Genomic DNA, 25,067 nt, shown 5'->3' with positions numbered 1-25,067 from the left:
ATAACGCTTTGAAACATAAAGGATCCTTTCATCTAGGATGACGCCCAAATCTTTTACATGGTCAACGCGTTGCAGCTGAGTTCCAACGATGTTGTAGTTGAAAGTAAACATGTTCCTCGTTCGATGAAAGCATTTGGCAACACTAAGAACCATCATATTTCATTTACGCTAGAGTCTGTGGTATTGTAGAGTACGGTACAGAGGAATGTGAAACACTGCCTAAAATGATGTCCTCTTCTTTGTTTCTGGCACCCACATTTTTTGCTGTAACTTTGAGTGACTTCTACCGAGTTACACAATTAATTAATATGGAGTGAACTGAAAACCTACTATTTCGTGGCTTATAGCACTTTATTCATAATACTTTTCCATGTAATTTGTTTTACATTGTTACAAAACAGTATAATAAACTGAATACAGTGTCTTGTTAGTCGATTGAAATATTTCGCCATGATATTATTTTTATCAACCCTAATACTTTTCTTGCATGTTTCCCGAAAGAATAATCAACGCCTTTGATTTACACCAACTGTAAAAGGTATCCACATCATTCACGAACAGTGCAAATAGTAGCGAACCAAGCGTACTACCTTGAGGAACTCCAGACTGGTTGGAAAGGATTCAGATACATTGTCACCAATTTGGATAACGACTTCACGGTGAACAAGGTATGACCGCAGCCAACAGCAGAATCGGGCAGTGCATCCAAGTTTGTCAAGCTTCGTTAACATGGTTAACAGTGTCAAACGCAGCCTTAAGATCTGTGTAGGTCGTGGCCACCTGCAGTTGTTTGGACATTTGTTCTGTGCAGAAGGACGTGAAAGAGATCAGGTTCGTCTCAACCGATCTACCGAGGAAAAACCGTGCTGACAAGTATTAATGTAGTGTCGGCAAGCTGAGAACAGCGCCTTGTTGATGAGCGATTCAAAAACTTTCGACTCAACTCGCAATGAAGTTATACCACGATAGTTTTCGATATTGCAATTGTCACATTTTTGTACACCGAAAACATCACTAACTTTCCATTCATTAGGAAATTTTTGCTGCTGAAGTGACATATTGAAAAGGTGTTCCAGTGGGATCTCTAAAATATCGGAACATTTTTTTTCAGAATAGGTCCTGGACGTAGTCCTGGAGCAAACGACGATTTAGTTTTCCGAATTGCAGAGAGAACCGATTGTTCTGAAATTGTGAATACATCCATGTCCACAGCATCGACGGGAACATCACGAACCGCATTTTCGAGCTCGATAACAGATGGCACATCAGTTGTGAAAACACTCGAGAAGTAACTGGCAAATAGTGAGCATGTTGCCGCAGTCGTAGTCGCCATTTCGTCATTGTAAACCATTTTAGATGGGAGGTCAGGTTATTTTCTTTTCGTGTTAACGAAAGACCAAAAGCCTTTCGGATTTTTTTGTAAGTTTTGTTGAATGCGGTTCACATATCCTTTGTACAGCAGTTTATTGTAACTGCGACACTCATTACTGGTTATTGAAAAGAAGCGTTTGAGAAAAGGACACCGTGGATTTGTGTACGCACGAAGAGCTTTGGCACGAGTACGTTTTAGATTCCGAAGCATGGAGTTAGAGCATGGAGGCTTCCTAGGAGGCTGACATTTAGGCACGGATGTTTCAAGACAGTCAAGCAGTAGTCGGTTGTAAAGATCAACGGCAGCATCTACATCCACATGATCAAGTAGTACACTCCAGTCGATCAACAGCAGGGAGCGGCGCAATGTAGCTAGATCAGTTTTGTGAAACTTACAACGATCCGCAACTGAAGTTTCTTCGTACTGCCGGGTGCTACTGGTAGAAATTGTTATTTCTAAAGCGGGATGATAGTTATCCAAACGAACGATCACACTAGATGATTAGAAGCTCCACTCACAGAACATTCAGGTACATCAATCCCACTCACGAAGATGAGGTCCAAAAAATGGGATTGATGGTTGGAGATCGTGCTTCTTTGATTTAGTCCGTGGAAAGACATCTTGTCCAGTAGTAAACGGCTGGCAGGATTAGTTGTCGAGGATGACGGGCTAGGGTAAGCGTATCCACGCCCAGAGGATACCCACATTAGTCCTGGTAAGTTGAAATCACCAAGTACTATCATCGCATTGTTTTCATTTGCCTGAGAAGAAATGCATTCTATAGAGTCTAGATGGAGCTGCATAATATTGCAGTTAGAACGTTTTTCTGAAGGAATGTAAATAACACAGATAAAGTAGCACTTCATCGACGTGGTAATCTTTGTCCAAACAGCTTCGATGCATGGCGAACTATCCACGCCAAATTCACAAGTGGCGGTGTTTTCAGTTTTCATTTTTTACCGTTTTGATGTAGGTAGATATTGCACAATAGAACACGTGATATGAAAGGGTAGAGTGTTAGCAACATCTCTGAATTTTATTAAAATGATTGTTGCATTATTTCCATTTTTAGAGACAAAAATATGTGACGCGGAAAACATACTAACTTACCCCGGCCCCGGGGTAAGTTGGCGGTATGTACGAATATGTCAAAAAATAAGCAATCAAATGGAGATTAAATTTCTTCAGGGGTCCTTTTGGAACGTGCTGAATGTCTTTTCAAGAAAACTGTAGGGGAAAGTGGTCGGTTGCTGGCACTGGTCGGTTGTCGGAACCCCTATGTAACTTTTGACAGAAAGCAGACAAGGACATTCTGGTAAATATTATTTGTGTGTTATATTAGCACGATCTTTTTGTGCCGATTGCTGAAGCAAACAGACTCGAATGTTCTGTTCTACAACCAATATAATTTTTGCACAAGTGAAACTCTACTTAAAAGTTTTTTTTGGTGATTTCCTTAGTGTTATAGAAAGAATTAAATCGATCGAAAAAGTATGCGCATTGAATATTTACGATTTGAATTTATTCTATTTTGTGATTCAACATTGAATAGCACCGAAATGTTCGCCACAATTTTTTTTTGTTCAGTTTTCAAAAAGGTTACTAAAATCGGTTGTCGGCACCTCATTTTTTGTGGCAAATGCTGAGTTCTCAATAACCTAATCAATATGGGTAAACACTCAGGTTTTTTTGCGCGGTATTTTCACGCGGATTTTGAAATTTACGTGGTTTTCGAAATTTACGCGGATTATTTAATTTACGCGGTATCCATTAACGAGGTTCCCATTAACGCGGATTCTTAAATTTACACGGTTTTCATTTACGCGGATTTTGAAATTTACGCGATTTTCATTTAAGTGGATTTTGAAATTTACGCGGTTTTCATTTACGCGGATTTTTAAATTTACGCGGTTTTCTTTTACGCGGCTTGTACCCCGCGTAAAAAAAACCTGAGTGTGTTTGGAACGGGCTTTACGAATATATACCAGAGATCCATCTTGGCACCATTCTAAAAACCAATAAGGCTACTTCCGGTTTAGCGTCTTACATTTACATGAAGAAAGTCCACCTGGTCGTGTTTTTTTTATACCAGATTCTCAAGACCAGAACATTTGGTGGGATAGCGGGGTTGCCCTGTAGCACCCCTCCCTTTTGGCCTCGTGCCAACGTGGACTTCTATCTGATTTGTGTGAAGCTTTGGTAAAATGGACTGCCTGAAACTCACTCATTTACAGTGAATGCGATCCGTCAGTGTATTAGCAGTGCGTTTTATTCGCACCAGTTTTTCACATACACATCGTCGCTGTTGTGCTTGGTTACTGAGATATGCGAGAAACGTGTAGAGAAATTTTTATTTTTTTGCTTCACATGACTGTGTCTGGGGATTGTCTCAAGTTATCTTGATGTATAAGGTGTTTTTATGTGTAAAACTATCTGTGAAACACAATGGCATAATCATTTTCAAAAGAAAAATACGCGAATTATGAGAAAAATACAGTTTAAGTTTTCGACTGGAAATATAGCATATTTGGCAATACTGTGACCAAAAATAACTATTTTTCTAGATTCCCTTCAAAATGCATTTCACCGGTTGTTTATAGACTAAATGAAGCCAAAGATATGAATAAAAGTTAAAAAATTTCCATGCACGATTATGACACGCCATACAAATTTTGTCATCAATACAAGCTTATGACACGTGTGAGTGCGACTTTTGTTTACATTTATAGTAAAAACTCGCAACATAGTCAACCGATCTTCGTAATATTTGAAAGATTAATACAGAATAGATGGAAGCATTAATTATCTTCTTTGAATTGTTTATACCATTTATAGGCTTCAAGATATTCAATCTCAAACTTTAAAAACTGTGTTTCTCGAAATGTGCAAAATGGCGCATGTCATAAGATAGCACAACAGCGACGACATATTGTGGTTCTGATGAAGATTGATGTTCATAATGCCTTTGACTACCATCAAAGGCATTATGAACATCAATCTTCAATGAATAAATTTTCTTTTCCATTTGGATCTTGATGATTTTCATTCATTTTTTTCCATTTTTAATAAATTTTCTTAGGGTGCCGACAACCAACCACATTTTTCAAAATGGTAAAAAATTATCATTTTACTGAATTGTTGATAAATTTTGTTCATGTTGACAGAATAAATTAAATCCGTTCATAAGTTATTAGCTAAGGCCTCTAGCTTTCCATTTGTATGCTTTTTTCCATATATTGTTCAATTGGAGTAATGTTGTGAGCCAAAAAGAAAAGTGTGCCGACAACCGAACGCATTCCCTTATATTAACCGACATTTGCTATGACATATCTGTCTCAATACCCCTCCTTTTGACTTTGACGCGTACTCCATATTCAAAAGCAAATTTTTGAAATTCTTCAGGCGATTAGCCGACGTTAATATCTCCCCAATTAAGCACCGCCGCCAGAGAGGTGGATTCCTACCATCTGGACTTTAAGTTATCGACCCATCATAACAACAATATGGACCGGGACCAACGGGTTTATTTTCCTTCCGAAGGAAGGCGTGACCACAGATTTTTCACCTCAGAAAATCTCAACGGTCTCGGCTGGGATTGAACCTAGGGTGAGCGGCGGTCACGCTTACCACTCAACTATCGAAGCCGTCTAACATTGCGCATTGAAGGGTTAAAAATAACTTTTTCGTGGATAGATATAATATCTATACGGATACTGAAAGTTCTTTTCACGCACTATCGAAAAATATACTTATTCGGCAATTAGATTGAAAATTACCCTAAATAACACAAAGTGTTTAAAATTTGGAAAATTTACTTATGCTCGAAAACACAATATCGCCCACAACTTCTACAAAACAAAATGTTTTGTAACAAAAACATATTGGATACCGTGTTTTACATAACTTGAGGTACGCAACGAGTGGCAGCTGATAGAAACTGAAGCTGATAGAAAAAGGGATTCCACCAACTTACCCCAATCGCCAACTAGCCCCGGGCTCGCCTATTAACGCAACGAACGTTATCTTTTCTATTTAGCACTTTCACCTGGACTATGCTAATTTTTTTTAAATTTCAGTGCATACCTATATTCATAAAATTTTCATCAAACATGAACAAAGAGATTTTTTCAGTCTATTTTCAACTATCAAAGGCATCGGTCACAATACCCAGTGTGTCCGAGCCAGTGCAAAGCGAACAAAAAAAGTTACTTGTGTACATTGTCTGCACAACAAAGGATACCGTTATTTTTATTCTTGTGTGATCTATCAAGATGACCGAGTCTCATCAACAAAACGTGATTATTCGGCCTAACACAGTGGCCATTGACTTCAGGTCTTTTCGCATAAGACCAAGTATTCGTGATGTGCAGCTTCGGTTTCGGAAGTCACCTGCATACAGCTTGAGCACGTCAGGCATGCGGTGCTGATAACCTTCAACAAATTCGCCCAGGCGAAAAGATTCATTTCGCAGAACAACTTAAAACACGTGCTTATTTGTGACAACGCAGAAATTAATATCCCTGTATACATGGATAATGGGAACATTGAAGTGAAATTACATGATTTATCTCCACTTACTTGCAAAGTGGCAATTAAAAGATTCACGTCGCATTTTGGAGCAGTGGAATCTATTACGGAGGACACATGGAGAAACTACTTCCCAAGTATTTCAAATGGTGTCTTTGTGGTAAGAATACGGGTAGACCAACCCATTCCCTCCTTCCTTACACTGCAGTACAACACAGAAGGGGGTGATACCATTACACAGCGAACTCTTTGTACATATCAGGGACAAACTAATACGTGCCAATTCTGTGAACAAACGGCGCACTAAGGACAACCCTGCCCAGAAACTGCTAAGGAAAGCTCAGTTGCAGAAAAAATGCCAACACCCAAGCCCCAATATCTTTACCTGAACCACAATCAGTTTCCAAATTTGTGGCTGCAGTTAAGGCAATAATGACAACTGCAAAAGCTTCAAACGTAACACCTAATACCACCAGTGAAGAAGCTACCACCAAGGATGGAGTGTTCACATTCGGGACCCACAAGGGCAAGAAGCCAGGAAAAAGATCTGATCGCGAGTATCACGGCAGTAATCAAGATGATGATACCGTCGTAAGCAACAACGAGACAAACATAGGTAACCCCGAAGTTGGCGAAAGAAGGAACATCTTCCCGACGCGAAAAAGATCTCCGCTCGCAATAGCAAGTTGCGCGCACGGGATCTTACAGACTCAAAATAAAAATTATTATTTTTATTTTTTACTACTTGTAAATATCTAAAAGATCCATGGCTCCTCTAAGCTAACGCATTGACTGCCCATGATCGCATATCAGTCCCAAAAAGATAGGAAATCCCATAGAAAACGGGACAACTATGCGATCATGGGTAGTTGAGCCGTGTCAAATAAACGAATTAAAAAAAGAGATTTTTACTGAGCATCGGGCTATGTCAATTTAAACCGATTCTAGCATTTTTTAGAGTAGCTCTGGTGTTTGAAATGAACGGAGTTTGCAGCAGTTTTACATGGTCATGTATTTATAAAAACTTTTCGTGCTGGAAAAGATACTCACCGTTAGGGTGTTGAAGCCAAAGTATCACCAAACAAAACGTAATTTCTATACATCTGTTAACTGCATAATTGAAACTGACTCATCATCATTAGTCATGTAGCGTCAAAAGTCAAACTTATTCAACTTTTGTCAAGGCCTTTACACATTTTGGCTCGACAACTTGCGACCCAATGAAAATCGGACAAAATAGGCATGCCACCACTCACCACACACGGTAACATTGTTTTGGACCACATCGCTGTTATGACGCGCCGAAAACCGGTTGGTTGGCTTGGTGTCATAATAATTACCACTCTAAGTTCAACCCGGAACCGTTTTGGATGCGCCGAACGATTGAGCATTTAACAATTACAGGTTGGTGATTGTAAATTCTGGATCCACGTCGAAAGAAGATGCATCATGATTCATTCTAGGATTTGCGAAGTGAAGAGCTTCCAGCGTAATTGTCGCAGTACACAATAAACTGCGGGGGAAATAATTCCAGCCTAGTGGCATCTACACACAAATTCAACGCTCGCAAGTAAAGGTGTCGCTGACGCTTATTATTTCCTGCCTTTGTTTCCTTGGACAACATGTCATAAATATTTTAAACAATTAAATAAGCATCATAAATTTTATAAAAGCAAACCATTTGCATTTTTATACATTCACCTGAAGCGAAAAAGTTTTGCTCTGTTGAGTAGTACAAACGACAAACATATTCTGTTTAACATTTTCTTCGTATGAAAGAAAGATAAATTGCCATGCCTAATAGCAATTTTGCAGGTTTCAATCTACTTGTTCTACCACCTCTTACGTATCTTTATTGTAATTATAAAAGAGCCACGCTGATCATTACTTTTATTGTGCTCAGCTATTTGCTACTTTGCATCACATCATTTCTTTCACAAATCTGGCTAAGTGCACATGAGGGCCTTTGTTTACTTTCTCTTTCGATTATTACGGTTTCATCATAAAACTTTTAAACATCGTCTAAGCATATATCGAAGGACTTTGATATCCACTAGCATATTATGCAAAGAGATAAGAAGCAAACGTAATAGCAAAGGAAGAGGAAGTCAACAGATAGAGGCTCTCATTTGCACTTATGACCCTTTTGCGTTTTTTGTCTAAAATAGTTTCTTATTGAGCGTCCTAGTGGAATGCTGCAAAATAAAAAAAAGAAGAAAAGTTTTCCTTTTAATTCCACCAGCTATTTAATAAATTAAACATAGACGTATTTCGCCAACGTCTTGTCGACTTCTTCAGTGTTTGTACAGTACTTTACCAACCCGAAGGGGCGAATGGCCTTAAGGTTAAATCTATAATCAAAAAAAAAAGTCGGCAAGACTTCGATGAAATACGTATATGTTCAATTTAATAAATGTCTGGTGTAATTAAAAGGAAAACTTTTCTTCTTTGTATTTTTTTGTGTTGGTCTAGTATTGATGAAACTTACGAGTATATTCGGCGCGAACAACCGTGGACGGTTTCCTACTGCGTGGTGGACAGAGAGTGTACATAATTGTAAGCGCAAAAGCCTTGCAGGGACTTTCTGGATGTCGGAACGCCCGAATTTTTACGAATATACGCGACGTTAGAAACGCAAATGAAAAACTTGATGAAGCTGAAAAACGCAGTTATTGGCACCGGTTCGTCGACAGATTAACGAAAAAACGTTAATCGACGGCTAGGCCCTACGTTGTGTACACGATTCGACATTTGATCGGAATACACGGAACCAAGAATCCTTTTTCGGCGAACTGCATTCCTTGACAGCAAAGATACTCGCGCTAAGGAGCTGTGCATAGCTTCTATACTAATTATATGACAGTAACGGCGAGGGCGATCAGAAAATAATCTGCTGCAAACATTCTCTCCACAAAACTTATGGTTTTATATTAACCTATCAACGGCATCGGTACAGTTCCAAGGAGACTCTCCGTTTGATGAAGTATGGAAAGCAGTTTTTGTTTTTCCTGGGGAAATGGAGGGTTCCTGAGTGTTTTGTCTGAACAATCGTACCAGATTACCTACCAAATACAAATATTAGTTTGAGTTCTTTCACATTGCTCCACTCCGGGTAATGAGAAGGCGGACCCTTAGGCATTAGAAGGCGTTATTTATGAGCGATCGCGTATTTTCAACGAATTTTTCAGGATTTCTTGTCAGAGGACGCTCGAAATTTGGCAAATTTCGTAGGGAAGTTTAGGAATGCCAAACCTTGGTTTAAAGGGGATGGAGGAAGGTCGTTACTTCCTTCGGGTGATATCTCGGGCCATGTCAAATCATTGTACGTTGAATGCGCTTCTCCGGCGTATTGGGGTGATGTTGTCTGGTCGTGACCCTAGTGTTCTAGCGCCAGATCTCCTCCTCGGCCTCGCTCCAGTCAATTGACTATCCTCAATCGCTCATATATGTCTCTCATTTACATATTTTTAAACACGTTAGATATCCAAATTTAGTTATTTCTTCGCTTTTTATTTTTGTTTTATTTTATTGATGAAACTTACGTTGGTGTTGAATGACAATGACACAGTATTACAATGACTTGCGTATAGTTTAGGACAAAATTACTTTCTTTCGCCCATAACACTAGTTTATAATAGAAATTATGTTGTCGAAAAGCGTTTTCTTGGCTAACTTTGAGCTGCTGAACACGAAAACCGAAAATTGACCGGTTTTATTTGATTTTTTTTTATCAAAAACAAATTTTCTGATGTTTCAAAATCTAATGTTACAGATAAATTATTCATAATTATTTGGCAGTTTCTACAAATATTGGTTTCGTAGTGTTTATGCAAGTGTCTTGCAGAAACTGACTTTGTCAGGAAAGGAAATGTCATCATACCACTATTGAATGTGAAACAAGGAAGAATTTCGTCAGAGCAATGAAGAATTTCGTCAGAGCATTGGTAAAAGATGCGGGAGAATGAACGCCTGCCATATTTGATAATAATGCTCCCGTAATAGTGAGGTGAAACATTTCCTTTACATTCACTGTTGGATCTTTCATTAGTTTGTAGAACTCATGCAAAGTAGGCACCCAATTAGAGATAGGATGAGCACATTTTGGAGACCTGCATGAATAAATTATAAAAAAATTAATAAAATAAACGAAATTGCAAAGGTAATAAAGTGAAAAATGGTTGTCAAATCATAATTAACTGATCAGAATGAATCCAAAGAATGAAACGAATAAAATAGATAAAATGAACTGAAATAAAGAAAATAAAAAAAAGAATACTGAAACAAATTATTAAGGGGAGCGTTTGGTGTAACGTGCTCAAAACGAAAGTTATTTTGTTTTGCGATTTTGAAGGCAAGGCAACAATGGATCTTTGGGTGTAATGATAGGATCGCTTTATACATTCATTGTGTACGAAAAAAATATATTTTCTGTCACACAGAGCCATACACACGATCTTTCCAAGGGTAAACGTCGAACCATTTCCAAGTCGAGGAGCGCCGCGACGAACACGATAACTCTCGATAAAATTGTCTTATACGAGAAATTCAACAAGTTTTGTAAAGCTTCGACTAGTAGTTAGTCGATGAACCACAAAAAATAAAAAAAGGTTTAAGTTTCGGAAAATGGCTTCATGAAAACCGACAAATCTCAAATTTTACTGTAAAATTCGCTAAAATTCGCTCATTTTGCTTCAATATGATATAATATAATATAATATAATATAATATAATATAATATAATATAATATAATATAATATAATATAATATAATATAATATAATATAATATAATATAATATAATATAATATAATATAATATAATATAATATAATATAATATAATATAATATAATATAATATAATATAATATAATATAATATAATATAATATAATATAATATAATATAATATAATATAATATAATATAATATAATATAATATAATATAATATAATATAATATAATATAATATAATATAATATAATATAATATAATATAATATAATTCGTTGACCAGTTTTTGAGCTATCGTGTTCGCCAATTGGAAAAACGCGGTTTCGAAAAAACGCTATTAAAGGGTATCCCACATCAAATTGCAGCACGGAAAAAACCAGGGTTAGTGCATTGGGCCGGAGTGTCAAAGGTTGCGAGTTCGAATCTCGCCTCTAAGGGGATTTTTTTCATTTGATTGCTTAGCTTTACTCACCATTTCCGATCGTTTTTCCCCGTTGGATACCACCAGTCCTACGGAAAACAACGCTGTAGAAAATGACCCATTAGGTATTTTCTCTCGAAAAATTTGGGTAGAAGTAATTTAGAGTGTATTGTTTACACTATAATTTAACGCTGCTAGTTTTTCAAAAATTATTGCCGATAGATTGAAATCTACGCTATTATATTATTGTTTACAAGGTATCTGCTAGCGGGTCAAAATCAACACTGGATGTTAAAAATATGTGTGCCTCGAGTATGACGTTTAGTATGATACATTGCACAGGATTGCAAATTTTTTTTTAATGCTGGAAGGGTTGTCAAAATTTCATTCCGCATGCGTTATTATTTCTTTAAATATTAAGAATCATGTTAAAAACCGATTTAATCCCCCTAGCAGTGAGATGAGACATTTCTTACACATTTCACTATTGGATTAGTTTGCAGAACTCACGAGAAGTAGGCACCCAACTAGAGGTGGGATAAAAACAGTTTCTAGTCTTGCACGAATAAAATCTCGAATAAACTGAATAAATTATAGAAATCAACAAAACGACCGAAATAAAAAAGTAAAGCAAAAAATGGAACAATAGGTTTTTAAATTCATAAAATGAGTAGAAAAATTAATAGAAATCAAAATTATGATATACACGAATCAAATTAGATTAGGTTATTACATAAAAATTAAGATTATATTTAGAAATAGTTATAAGAATAATAGAATAAATTGACTCATACTAACAAATTGAATGAAATAAAACGAATGACTGAACATGAAATGCATAAAATTTAAGATATGAATGAAATGAATCAAATGAATCTAATGAATCAAATGAATCAAATGAATCAAATGAATCAAATGAATCAAATGAATCAAATGAATCAAATGAATCAAATGAATCAAATGAATCAAATGAATCAAATGAATCAAATGAATCAAATGAATCAAATGAATCAAATGAATCAAATGAATCAAATGAATCAAATGAATCAAATGAATCAAATGAATCAAATGAATCAAATGAATCAAATGAATCAAATGAATCAAATGAATCAAATGAATCAAATGAATCAAATGAATCAAATGAATCAAATGAATCAAATGAATCAAATGAATCAAATGAATCAAATGAATCCATCGAATCAAATGAATCAAATGAATCAAATGAATCAAATGAATCAAATGAATCAAATGAATCAAATGAATCAAATGAATCAAATGAATCAAATGAATCAAATGAATCAAATGAATCAAATGAATCAAATGAATCAAATGAATCAAATGAATCAAATGAATCAAATGAATCAAATGAATCAAATGAATCAAATGAATCAAATGAATCAAATGAATCAAATGAATCAAATGAATCAAATGAATCAAATGAATCAAATGAATCAAATGAATCAAATGAATCAAATGAATCAAATGAATCAAATGAATCAAATGAATCAAATGAATCAAATGAATCAAATGAATCAAATGAATCAAATGAATCAAATGAATCAAATGAATCAAATGAATCAAATGAATCAAATGAATCAAATGAATCAAATGAATCAAATGAATCAAATGAATCAAATGAACCAAATGAATCAAATGAATCAAATGAATCAAATGAATCGAATGAATCAAATGAATCAAATGAATCAAATGAATCAAATGAATCAAATGAATCGAATGAATCAAATGAATCAAATGAATCAAATGAATCAAATGAATCAAATGAATTAAATGAATCAAATGAATAAAATGAATCAAATAAATTAAATGAATCGAGCGAATCAAATGAATCAAATGAATCATATGAATCAAATGAATCACACGAATCAAATGAATCAAATAAATCAAAAGAAGCAAATAAATCAAATGAATCAAATGAATCAAATGAATCAAATGAATCAAATGAATCAAATGAATCAAATGAATCAAATGAATCAAATGAATCAAATGAATCAAATGAATCAAATGAATCAAATGAATCAAATGAATCAAATGAATCAAATGAATCAAATGAATCAAATGAATCAAATGAATCAAATGAATCAAATGAATCAAATGAATCAAATGAATCAAATGAATCAAATGAATCAAATGAATCAAATGAATCAAATGAATCAAATGAATCAAATGAATCAAATGAATCAAATGAATCAAATGAATCGAATGAATCAAATGAATCAAATGAATCAAATGAATCAAATGAATCAAATGAATCAAATGAATCAAATGAATCAAATGAATCAAATGAATCAAATGAATCAAATGAATCAAATGAATCAAATGAATCAAATGAATCAAATGAATCAAATGAATCAAATGAATCAAATGAATCAAATAAATCAAATAAATCAAATTAATCAAATGAATCAAATGAATCAAATGAATTACACGAATCAAATAAATTAAATGACTCAAATGCATCAAATGAATCAAATGAATCAAATGAATCAAATGAATCAAATGAATCAAATGAATCAAATGAATCAAATGAATCAAATGAATCAAATGAATCAAATGAATCAAATGAATCAAATGAATCAAACGAATCAAATGAATCAAATGAATCAAATGAATCAAATGAATCAAATGAATCAAATAAATCAATCAAATAATTAAATGAATCAAATTGATTTAATTCATCCAGTGAATACAATGAATCAAATTAATGAAATGGATCAAATGAATAAAAAGAATGGAAGAACAAAATGAATAATGTAAAAAATAAATGAAATGCATAAATAAAACAAACGAATCAAATAAACAAAATGAGCTGAAGTGAAAAAATGAATAAAAAGAAATGAGCAGAATTAAATGCATTGATTAAAATGAAAAATTGAACAATGGTAAAAGGTTATAAAATAATATAAAGAAATAAATTGAATCAAATAAATTATTTGGATGAAATGATTAAAACTGAAAAAGTAGTCGGATTATTAAAATGAAGAAACTGAACAAAATGAATAAACTGGAAAAAATGAATAAAATGCATACAACGAAAACAATGAATGGCATGAGTAAAATGCACAAAAAGAATAAACTGATCAGAGTGAATCCAAAGAATGAAACGAATAAAATAAGTAAAGTGAACGCAGATGAACAAAACGAATAAAAAGATGCGGAATGGGATAATTAATTAAAATGAAATGGTCATGTATTTGAAGCTAAAACATTTTTGAATAAAGAAAATGAATAAACCGGATTGTACGAATTTGCGAACCATTGCATCAGAAAGTTTTGAAATGGTTTTGAAAATCCCATCTTCTGAGAAAAGGCTAATAAATATGCAATGGACTTTCTATGGCTTCCATTTTTTTTTTGGTTTTATTCTTTTTGTTTTCATGCTTCTTTACTTGACGGCGTCGTTTTAATATTATCTGGTGTTTCTATTTTATTGTTGGACCTTAATTAGTTATCAGGAACCTGGAACGTTCAATTTGCTTTGGAATTCGAAGTTTTACTTTTTGGTCACACATTTCCGAATAAAAGATTTATGTACAGAATTGAATTTACTGGTCCAGTATTTTAACGCGCAATTGAATATAGTAAAGTAAGACAAGGTCACATGTGCTTTCAAGCCCCTTGAACAGAGAACGACAGGGAGAATGCGATTCGTGAATGAGACAGGTAGATATTTCAAAGTTTTTATTTGCATTGAAGTAAATAGTGTGAAATGTCTAGGCTATGTCGATAGCATAAAAGCCGTGCATTTAGTTGATTGCAATGCAGTCTCTTTCCATTCATGCTTATAGCTTTCATATTGTTTCGTTCGGAATTCTCATGCAGGAAATATGGATAAATAAGTCTTATACAGACCAATACTGTGAAAAAGAAATGGTTCAAACTACTCAGTATATCCAAATATGGACGACGATAAGTTAGAAGACACATTGTAGTTGCATCCCCCATCGAGAGTGGGTACTTTGGGAGACTTCTTTTTCTAGATCTAATTTGTGGATATTTTTGGTCTTTGTTCCGTTATTTTTCATGAAAGTTCGTACCAATACAACGAATGTGCAGCTGATACAACTCATGGTTCATTCGCCTGCGCCACGTTCTGTCTTCCATCTGCACGCCACCATAGATGGTACGCAACACCTTTCGTTCGAAAACTCCAAGGGCGCATTGGTTCTCCACGAGCATAGTCCAGGTCTCGTGGCCGTAGAGGACCACCGATCTAATCAGCGTCTTGAAGATAATAAACTTCGTGCGGCGGCGAATTTTGTTCGACCGGAGCGTCCTCTGGAGTCCAAAGTAGGCGCGATTTCCCGCCAAGATCCGTCACTGAATTTCTCTGCTGTTATCATTGTCGTCGGTTACCAGTGAGCCCAAATACATGAATTCGTCGACCATCTCGATTTCGTCACCATCAATCCGAACTCGGGTGGGAGGTTCACATTGTCGTCTCTAGAACCTCTTCCTCTCATGTATTTTGTCTTCGAAACGTTGATGGCAAGTCCAATCCTGCTGGCTTCAGCTTTCAGTCTTTGAGCATATATTTCATTCAAAATTCAATAGAGATACGAATAGTTTAAATATCGCACGTGGAATGTCTCTTTTGAAAATTTTCATCGTCAATCTTTCATATTCCCAGTTATGCCAAATATTTTTCTGATATAGCCATGAATTTCTTTAATTATAGTGTAGATACAGGCTTTGAATACAATTGAATTAAAGTTGAGTTGATGTAGCAGCAGACAAAAAATAGTTTTGTTTTCTCAAACCTTCGCAATTACAATTAATAAATATTTCAGATTGGCAGAAGATCTTATCACGCAACTTAGAAATGGATACAGAAATAGCTAGATAGATGCGATAGAAGAGAGTCAGAGAGAGAAAGAGAGAGAGAGAGAGAGAGAGAGAGAGAGAGAGAGAGAGAGAGAGAGAGATGGAGAAAGAATTGGGGGGGGGGGCGTGTGAGGAATGGCAAATGATGGTTAATGGAGTGACATTATTTTTATAGGCATATTATTATGATATATTGATTTCTTACATTCTTATCATAAATAATGTAAGTAGTAATTTTTGCGCCATAACCAGTATAACCTAAATCTTGCAAAAGAGCTAAATTTTCGCTAGATTTTTGGGCTTCAAACATACAGTTTCTTTCGGTGACGCCACAAGTATAATTATATTAGAAATCTTTTATCTCACTACTAGGTGAATTACTTGTTGATCTGTGTATTGATACACCGCCCAACATATACCTCATGATTGAACGCAATGCCTAATCCAAGGAATAAATACTAGAACGCACTGTTTCTTTATCAACACATTATTTTGTCTTTGAAGTGAACTTATATATTGATTTTTGAAAAACAGTTCATTTATTATAAAGGTAATTCACAAAATGTTCTCAACATCGAATTCCTTGAATCACGTAGATGTGTTTTCATACCCCGATATTCAAAATCGGTTTAGCCCCTAAAACACCAGTAAAGCAATACTCTATATGAAACAATCTCCTTTTTAATTAGTGGAAATTGGTAAGCGAGGACTAAAAATACAAAATGTTTAATGTCTCCGCCGCTCGTGCACGGATTTTGACAGTCTATTGCTTGTTAGAAAGGTATTTTTACAAGCTTTCTATTTATGTGCAGTTTGTGGGACAATATTGTGTTGTTCGAAAGTTTTTTGCAAAAAACCTGCCGCGTTTTGACAAAATCGTCCATATCTCAGAAAGTAAACAACATATCGAAAATCAAAAATAATAGTGTCAAATGGGAACGTTAGGCCTTTCATTTGAAACTTATTTCATTAATATCGGTTCAGCCATTGCTGAGATAATTACATGACATTTTTTACATACATACATAGACACATATACACACACATACAGACATTGTCTCAATTTGTCGAGCTGAGTCGATTGGTATATAAGACTCGGCCCTCCGTGCCTCGGAAAAAGTTTTCAAAGTTTGAGCGAATCCTATACATTTCTTTTGTAAGAAATGTAAAAAATTGTGTAAAAAATTGGGAGTGAATATCAAATTACTTTGCGCAGTATTGCAATTATAAACTTAAAACAAGGCTCCCTCATTTTTTTTTGCTGAAAATTTTTGACACGAATTTAAAGCTTTGGCTGAATTTGATAAGTTTATTAAGTTATGAGTTTTGGAACATTATCAAATATTTCATTAAATTTCATAAATTTGATAAAATTGAACATTTTTCAATCCCTGATAACTTAGAAACTAAAAGATTAGTGGAAAATAGCATTAAATAATAAAAGTTGCGTTTTCACATGACCTCACCGGAAATTTTTTTGAAATATTTGTTTTTGTTATGTTATTTATGTATTCTGCAAATATAAGAAACAAATAATTTTTTTTGAGCCGAGCCAAAAAAAAATTGTTTTTTTAGCTTTTTCAAATAATTTATAATTATATCGAGAAGATTGTGTGAAAATTTCAGAATGGAACTCGCAGTATTTTACAAGATATTTCAATTATAACAGGCCTATCACTGAGCGTTCAGTGTAAAATTGCCTTGTTTTAAGTTTGTAATTGTAATATCTCGCAAAGTATTTTGATATCCACTCCCAATTTTTTACACAATCTTTTTAGCATGATTCTTAATCGTCGATATCGGAAAATGTCTGTGTGTGTCATTTAAACTCACACAAGTTTCTCAGTGATTGCTGAGTTTGCGGTCACACAGCAAATTCCCATATAAACAGGTACCACCATGATGGCCAAATGATGCAATACATATTAGAATGTATGCTACATTACTTCGATTTACAGGTCTAGATCACGAATGACCAATAGAAGTAGCTTTGATCACACTGGTCACCTATGACGGTTCTTGAGGCTCCCGGGGAATTTACCAAATTCCTAAGTTAATGCCGCATCTATTTCTCAGCGAATTCTTTACCGATTTTTATGAACTTTCTTGAAACATTCTTTGAATATATTACCCTCCATTTATATATGTCTCAAATGGAAGGTATAATAAGCAGTTGGGTGTTGTATCGGTAATCTCCCCTTCCTTATCTATTTACCTCTCATCATCATAAAACGCCCAACCGCCCCCTAGAACCATCGACATTCCCTTTATCCACTCCGCATACCAAAATAAGATAAAGGATTTCTGACGCACCACTAGGTGGATTAAAACAGCTTTTTGTTTATTTTGGTAGCGTACGACTTGCAATTTAAAGTTCTTAACTAATTTTAGTCAACCGCGACTACGTTTTGCAATACCCATTTCACTGTATCGATTTTGTAGGCTATTTTCGAAAACAATGAAATTGAAAGACGGATAGGTATTCTAAAGCGAATCAGGAAATGTGAAGAGTCCTTTGCCTTCTGCTAAGTAGGAGTTGGGCGTTACATCCAAGTTCACATTAAATAGAGTAGTCCTACGTCAAAACTCGTGCTATCCCATAGGGCTGCCTCTTGTAGTTTTTCGATAGAATTCGTCTATCGAAACCTCGTATTCAATAAATTGATCACTGCAAAACCCGTATGGCTTATTACCCATCTTGTTTAAACCAAAGATCTTCCAAATCTTGTGGAAAAACATTTGGCTGCAATAAGCTCTCGACAATGTCTCGATATTGCTCAGCAGTGATGCTGACGTTATCTCCAATATAATTTATGAAGACAACTGAACCCCGGATACCCATAGCACAGTCACTATTTTAGCATGTTGGGGCCTCTAGGATCTGTTCTGGGTGCTCCTCACATTTGGGCAGTTTTGTTGTTTAAATATCCACTAAATACGCTGAGTCCCTCTGGATAAAGACTCGCCATATCTATTGTTTGTTTACCATTTATCTGTCAGTATTACTCTTATCGAGCCTGTCAAAGGCGCTCAATCCGAAGAAAATCTTTTTGAATCCTTCTCGAACGAGGGCCATATAAAGTTCTTGTGCTTGATTGGAATGACACTGACAGATAAATGGTAAATAAACTATAGAGATGGCGAGTCATTATCCAGAGGGATTCAGCGTCATTAATACCCATTGAACAAATCATTATCCACGTCTGAAAAGATAATGTTTTGACAGCAACCTGCGAAAAGTTTGCTTGACCAAACGGTCATTTTTTATTCAAAATTCCTAAATTTGGAAACGTTTTCATGCGTATATTTTTGTATGACGAAATCGCAAAGAAAACTGAAGTAATAAAAGAAAGATTTTGAATCGTACGTCAACTCAGTTGTTAAAATATTCCACTTGAAAAAAAAAGTTAAAACTTACTCTTTATATATTATTACATAGCCAAGTATTGTAAAACTAATAGATTCAGGTTTGAACTTGAACTTCAGGATGATTTGAAAAAGTACAGTACAGTAAAATCGGTCCTTCGAAGAAGCCTATGTGAATCCAATATCATTTCAAACTACACACATCAAGTCGTTTTAATAACGTAAAAGAAATGGTTAGTAGTTAGTAAAACGTGACAAAGTAGGGGAATAAGCCATCATTCGTGAAGAGAGCTAGAGAGAGCATTTAATTTTTTGCGCTGTCGATTGTAATCGATATGTATATAAGCGAGTTGTGGACCGTGCGTTTTTCAACGAATTTAGTATATATACAATTCTGTATGACACGGGTAAATATTATAATAATTTTTATAACTAATTTTTTGATGACATCACTTTACTGAACTTGAAATTAATGTTATCAGAAGTTTTGAATCATCTGGATAAACGTGATCGAAGATCATCCCAAATCCAATTCTCTCATTTTTTTTTTTCATTTTATGTGTTTTACAGAGTTCTAACAGAGAACTCTTCATATATTATGTAAAAAGCCCTAGAAAAAATAGGGATCGAAAGAGTTTAATTAGTTGACCCAGAGAAACTCCAATATTCCCATTCTACGAATAATTGAATAACATTATCAGTTTTCATCCGATTTGAACTAGTAAGTGCTTACTTTTATTGGCTATTAACAGGGTTTAAGTTTCCTCGAAAGAATTATTTTTAAAATTGCTTTATTTTGCCCAAAATCTTGACCAAACGAAAAAATTTCTTTAATTTTTTATGCCTTAATTCGAAAACTGCTCCACTGTAAATTTTTTACTTCATTTTCGAATTCAGCAAACCATTTTACATTAAAAACTACCACTAGCTTATTGAGTTCAGAAATACTGTCAACTAGCGTAATTTATGTAGCTTTACAGTAATTTACATATCATCGCCACTGGTATCGTTTGACGAAGCGTGCATGCGAATCCCAGTGCAGAATAAGCATCCACTCGCTTTGAAACGAATCAAACGGACATTTTCAAAAAGTGGAAAATTTATCGCAGAATGTGCGTCTCAGACTGCTATTGAGATCAGGTGCACGAGGTCTAGCTAATGTACCACCGCCATTCCTCGCTTCGTTCCATCTGGTAACACGGCACGAGGAGAAACACTCATCCATTTTCATTCATTTCCTTTTGGTTCTGCCTCGGGGCGGTCGGTGCCATGATTTACAGACTCGCCAATGGAAATTCATGCGGTGAAAATCTAAATTGCGCGCACTTCCATTCAAGAAAATGGCAATCGTAAGCATCCGTGCACTCAAGAGCTGAATGATGTTTTTTTTTGATATTTATAGTACAGCGAATGTGTTGGCTGAGTGCCAGGAGGTAAGTCCATGCAATTTTGAAATAACATTTTCCTTCATACCTACAGTCCCTGGCCCTATTTTTATACTCAACTATGAAATAGAACTATAACTTTATATTCGTCGTTTTATTGTGTTATTCCTCTACAGAACTCCTATTTTCTTACTCCTAGAAATAAGTCTGTAGTTTTTTGAAGATTCGCCATGTGCGATCATGAATGGCAGCAATGTAACACACAAAAACATAAAAAAGGTACAATGTAATAAAATTCCAACACAGTGCAATTATTATCAAATAGAATAAAAAGCTCATAACATCGTAATTCAACATTTATTAAGCTTCGAAATTGTTCAACGATATTTGTTAATGTTTTAACATCTCTTGATGGAATAGTGTGAAGCTTTGTTTGTCTGAATTAAATCTGTCAAGCAATAAATGTACAAGAAATCTTTCAATCGTACTGAACCCCATTTTTTTGGACGAAAAATATGACTTTAATACATTAAATTGAGGTAGAATGGACTGCGAAATGAAATGGGGTAGAATGGTCTTAAAATGAAATTCACTGTAAATAAAAATGAGTTAGAAAGATATATTATATTTTGAAAATAAGAATTTTACTGAAAAAAATTAATATTTCCCTTTTATTTCAAGATACCCCAAAAAGTTATTACCTGAAGCTTATAGACTTAAGATTACTCTAATCTACAAATCTACGCTCAGTAAGGATGTTACAAAGAGATATGCGGTTTTTAAAAATGTCATTTTTTACAGTAATATATGAATATTTTTCAATGTATCGATTACAAATCGAAAAGCTATCTCCTATTTCTAATCCCATCTAAAACTCTTTAAGAAAAACTAAATAGAGTTAAAATTTCGAGCTATTTCTTCGAACCAATTCTAATGCCCGTTTTACCAGGTTTCGCAAAGTAGGAATTTGGGGAACGGGCATAGCGTAGTTGGTAAATCGATTGCCTTGTACGCAGCTCGCCTAGGTTCGGTTGCCAACCCCGCACATAGGGTTAGAGATTTTTCCAAAAGAGATTTCTCTAACCCGAAAAGAGGCGAATGACCCCAAGGTTTAAACCTCTATGATAAAAGTAGGAATTTAATATTTGACCAAAGCCCATCCAGCACATACACAAACAAACACTGAAATTTTCATCAAAATCGAAGAACATCAAAACTGCCGTTCCAAGCATATCTGTCCCTCGTCGTATTTTATCGATATATTTTATATGATATATTTTCATGTCAACATTTCAAATATTAGAGCTCACCTTGAAAATTTGAAAAAAAATTATGTCATTTTGTCCCATCGTGAAAGTATCCCTGCATATCTGCATCGTAAAATCAACGAAATACGTGTTAAAGGAACATAAAAATATTGTTTCCAAGAACTTAAAGGAAAGCAAAATTATGGTATTATATTCCAATGCACAATTTGTCTTCTTTTCGAAAAACTTTTAGAAGTCTAGCGATGCCACTATGTACAACGTATGCACTTACACTGAAGTCGTTTACAGTTGATACTGAAATTGAGTCTATTTTAAAACAAAGTGTTACCAATTAAATCCAGCTTTGAACTTAGGTTGGGGGCTTTGAATTGAAAAGCGGGTTAGGTTCTAACCCAAAAAAGCAATAAGGCTCGAACTTTGCGTGAACCAAACTCAGTTCTATTGAAATCGTGTTTTTGAAGCAACTAACCTGTTTATATTTCTTGGCTGACAAGCAAAAACGTCATTGCTCCAGGTTGGGCCCCGAACATTACTAGGTTGACTAATGTGCGCACCGCACTGGGACAAGCATGCTTTGATTTGGCTAGTTTTGGATCACTATTCCAAGCATAATTGTCTCACTAAAGAATTTTAACGTTAATAAGAGAATATTACCTTCCGGCAGTCGCGTTAGTGCACTGAGTACACGCTGCTTTGAAAAACCACAATACATTTTTCTTCAATAATCTTTTTACTTTTTTGAATTCAGTTGAGTGGTTCGGCTTGTAGAGCGATCACCGCAACCCTCTGCCAAAAGACTCGCTACGGGGGATGGGCCATAACTCCGCCAACCTTCAATATATTTTTTAATTCAACTTGTTTTTTCGAACTTCGAGAGCACTACCAACGAGTTTTCTTTTACTTTTTCAAAAAAAATGCATAAAACGCTTTAAAAAAATCTCGTACTTAGCTCACTTTTTCGCCACTATTTTGTATATAACCCCTTGAGTATAATAATATGGCCAGGGATTGTACTATAACACATTTAGATACTGATTAATTGGTTCCATTAAAATTATTGAAAATTAGCTTTTAGTTATATTTAAACAGGAAAAACGTATCTATTGAATTGCAATCGAATGTTGTTAATTAAAAGGCAAACAAGTGACTAGTAGCGTCGCGCTCTGAGCAGTACGGCATCCTCAACAGACAAACAGGAAAACTCGCTGCATTTGACGACCAGTTGAGAAAATGTATTTTAATTCAACAGAGTTGCTTTGGCAAAGTAGAAGATGATTGATTTATTGAGATTGGACTTATTTTTCCTATGCACAGATGTTCTTAGCTTCTCACCAACTAACATGGACACGAGCGTGAGGATGTGCAGAAACTGGGTAACCTCATCGTTTTACATTTATAGTCCGTACCGAAGGAAAATCGACTGAGTGAGTGCCGAGAAATTGTCGGAAACAGGCACAGTCGCAGTAGTCTAGATGACAACATGTAATTTTGGTTGAAATTGTGCATGATCACAGACTACGCCAGGTCAGTGATGTTTTGCATATTTGGAAGCAAATAAAGTCTATATTGCACTGAAAGAGCCATATTCACCAAACGGCCCGGAGCTACGTCCTACCCCTAGTAACAATACAGGTTTTAAGGCACTCTTCAAACCGCTTTTAAAACTTAGATTGCACTTGTAGTATGCTATAAAACCACAAATGTTACTTCGGAGGGCAGTCTAAGGGCCAACAGCAGGTAACAACAAAAGAAAAATAACAAACATTGTAGAACAAAGTAGCTAGATTGGCTATCCCTGATGTTCGTTTAGACTGCACATAATAACTTTCGTAGTACACACTTCTTTCGATGCTATTTTCGAAAGTGTTATTTACATATTGACGAACTATGTATTTTCAGATAGAGTGGACATACATCTTAATCTGTGAGAAATATTTAATTTTTTGGGAGAATATATCAACAGATTCATGTGTTTTTAAGAGTCCAGATTTTGTACAGCCCTAAAGATGTGTATTATACGATCCCATTATCAAATCTCATGACATAGATGCGTGCACCGCCGCTGGTGTTTTTTATCATACCACAGGTCGAAAAAAACCGAGACATTTTTCCCAAGCCGAGAATTAGTATCCATTCGCTGTGTGTGTTTTGTTTTATACTTTCAAACAATTTTGTTCCAAAATTTTAATTGGTATGCAGCGCTGTTCTATTTGTTACTTAATTAAAAACACTATTAGAACTGTGTATCAAAAACATAGAGTAGTATAGTTACTCAGACTGGATAAACTAGGGAAAATTATTTTTGAGTCCAATGACGCTTAAGACATGATGTGGCTTGAATTTTAAACCCAAAACAACACCCCCAACGCAGCACATAGGGTTAGAGATTTTTCCAAAAGAGAGGCGAATGACTCTAAGGTGAAAGTTTCTATAATCAAAATAAAAAATACCCCCAAGTAACAATTGAAATGCTTGACGTGTTTACCATTGTTTTATCTTGGTCTTAAGAAGGCACCATCGAACCCGTTGATTTTATTATGTTTGGCTTGAATTATTATTATATATTCACTTACCATGTTTTATTTTAAAAAACCGAAATCTGCGAAAGAAAAAAAAATGTTGAAGAACACTTTTTTTATTAATATTGATACTATACTCTAATTTTTTAATGAATCAGTTGACAAGCACAAAAATGTTAGTTTAACGATTGTGGGGTGGGGGAGGGGGGTGTTAACAAAGGGTTTCAGCAAGAAAAAAACGCTTTTTGCGAATTCTGTTTAGAACTTTGGGTGAAGCGAATTGACCAAAACTTTTGTGTATTGTAATGTATGTTCAATAATATTCTGTAATTTTTTCATGCAAAAATATCGCCAAGCGACTCGGTGATTAAGTTTATTTGTAGAATGTCTCTGGAAAAAAAAACACTATTTGCAGTGTTATCTGCCATTCAAAAACTACTTAACTGATTTTTTTTAAATTTTGCATGCACATTCTATGTAAAAAATACCTAACTCACTCCTACGTAGAGTTTTTGAGTTTTTTTCAACTAAGGGTGCTTTTTACTCATTTTAAATAAAAATTGCTACCTTTCATTAAAAATTCCGTCATCTGATGAGTAAAAAGCCCCCTTAATCGAAAAATTATCTCGAAAACTCAA

The 25,067-nt window shown here is 34.8% G+C and overlaps 1 protein-coding gene across 3 annotated transcripts in view; it reads right to left on the bottom strand.

Moving 5' to 3' along the window:
• LOC131693109 (mucin-3A-like) overlaps positions 1-25,067 on the bottom strand; it is a 273,267-nt gene that overhangs the window by 93,103 nt on the left and 155,097 nt on the right. Inside the window, exon 3 of one of the 3 annotated variants that reach the window (XM_058980665.1) lies at positions 24,484-24,509. The exons of 1 other annotated variant lie outside the window; for it this stretch is intronic. The gene's annotated coding sequence lies outside the window, so the exon portion shown is untranslated. Of the gene's footprint in view, positions 1-22,564; positions 22,700-24,483; positions 24,510-25,067 lie in introns of those variants that run through there. One more of the 3 variants, XM_058980666.1, reaches the window with a different exon arrangement.

Source organism: Topomyia yanbarensis, chromosome 3 (assembly GCF_030247195.1).
Source record: "Topomyia yanbarensis strain Yona2022 chromosome 3, ASM3024719v1, whole genome shotgun sequence".
NCBI lineage: Eukaryota > Metazoa > Arthropoda > Insecta > Diptera > Culicidae > Topomyia > Topomyia yanbarensis.
Note: the sequence above shows the minus strand (reverse complement) of the source record. Positions and strands in the feature narration are given on the sequence as shown.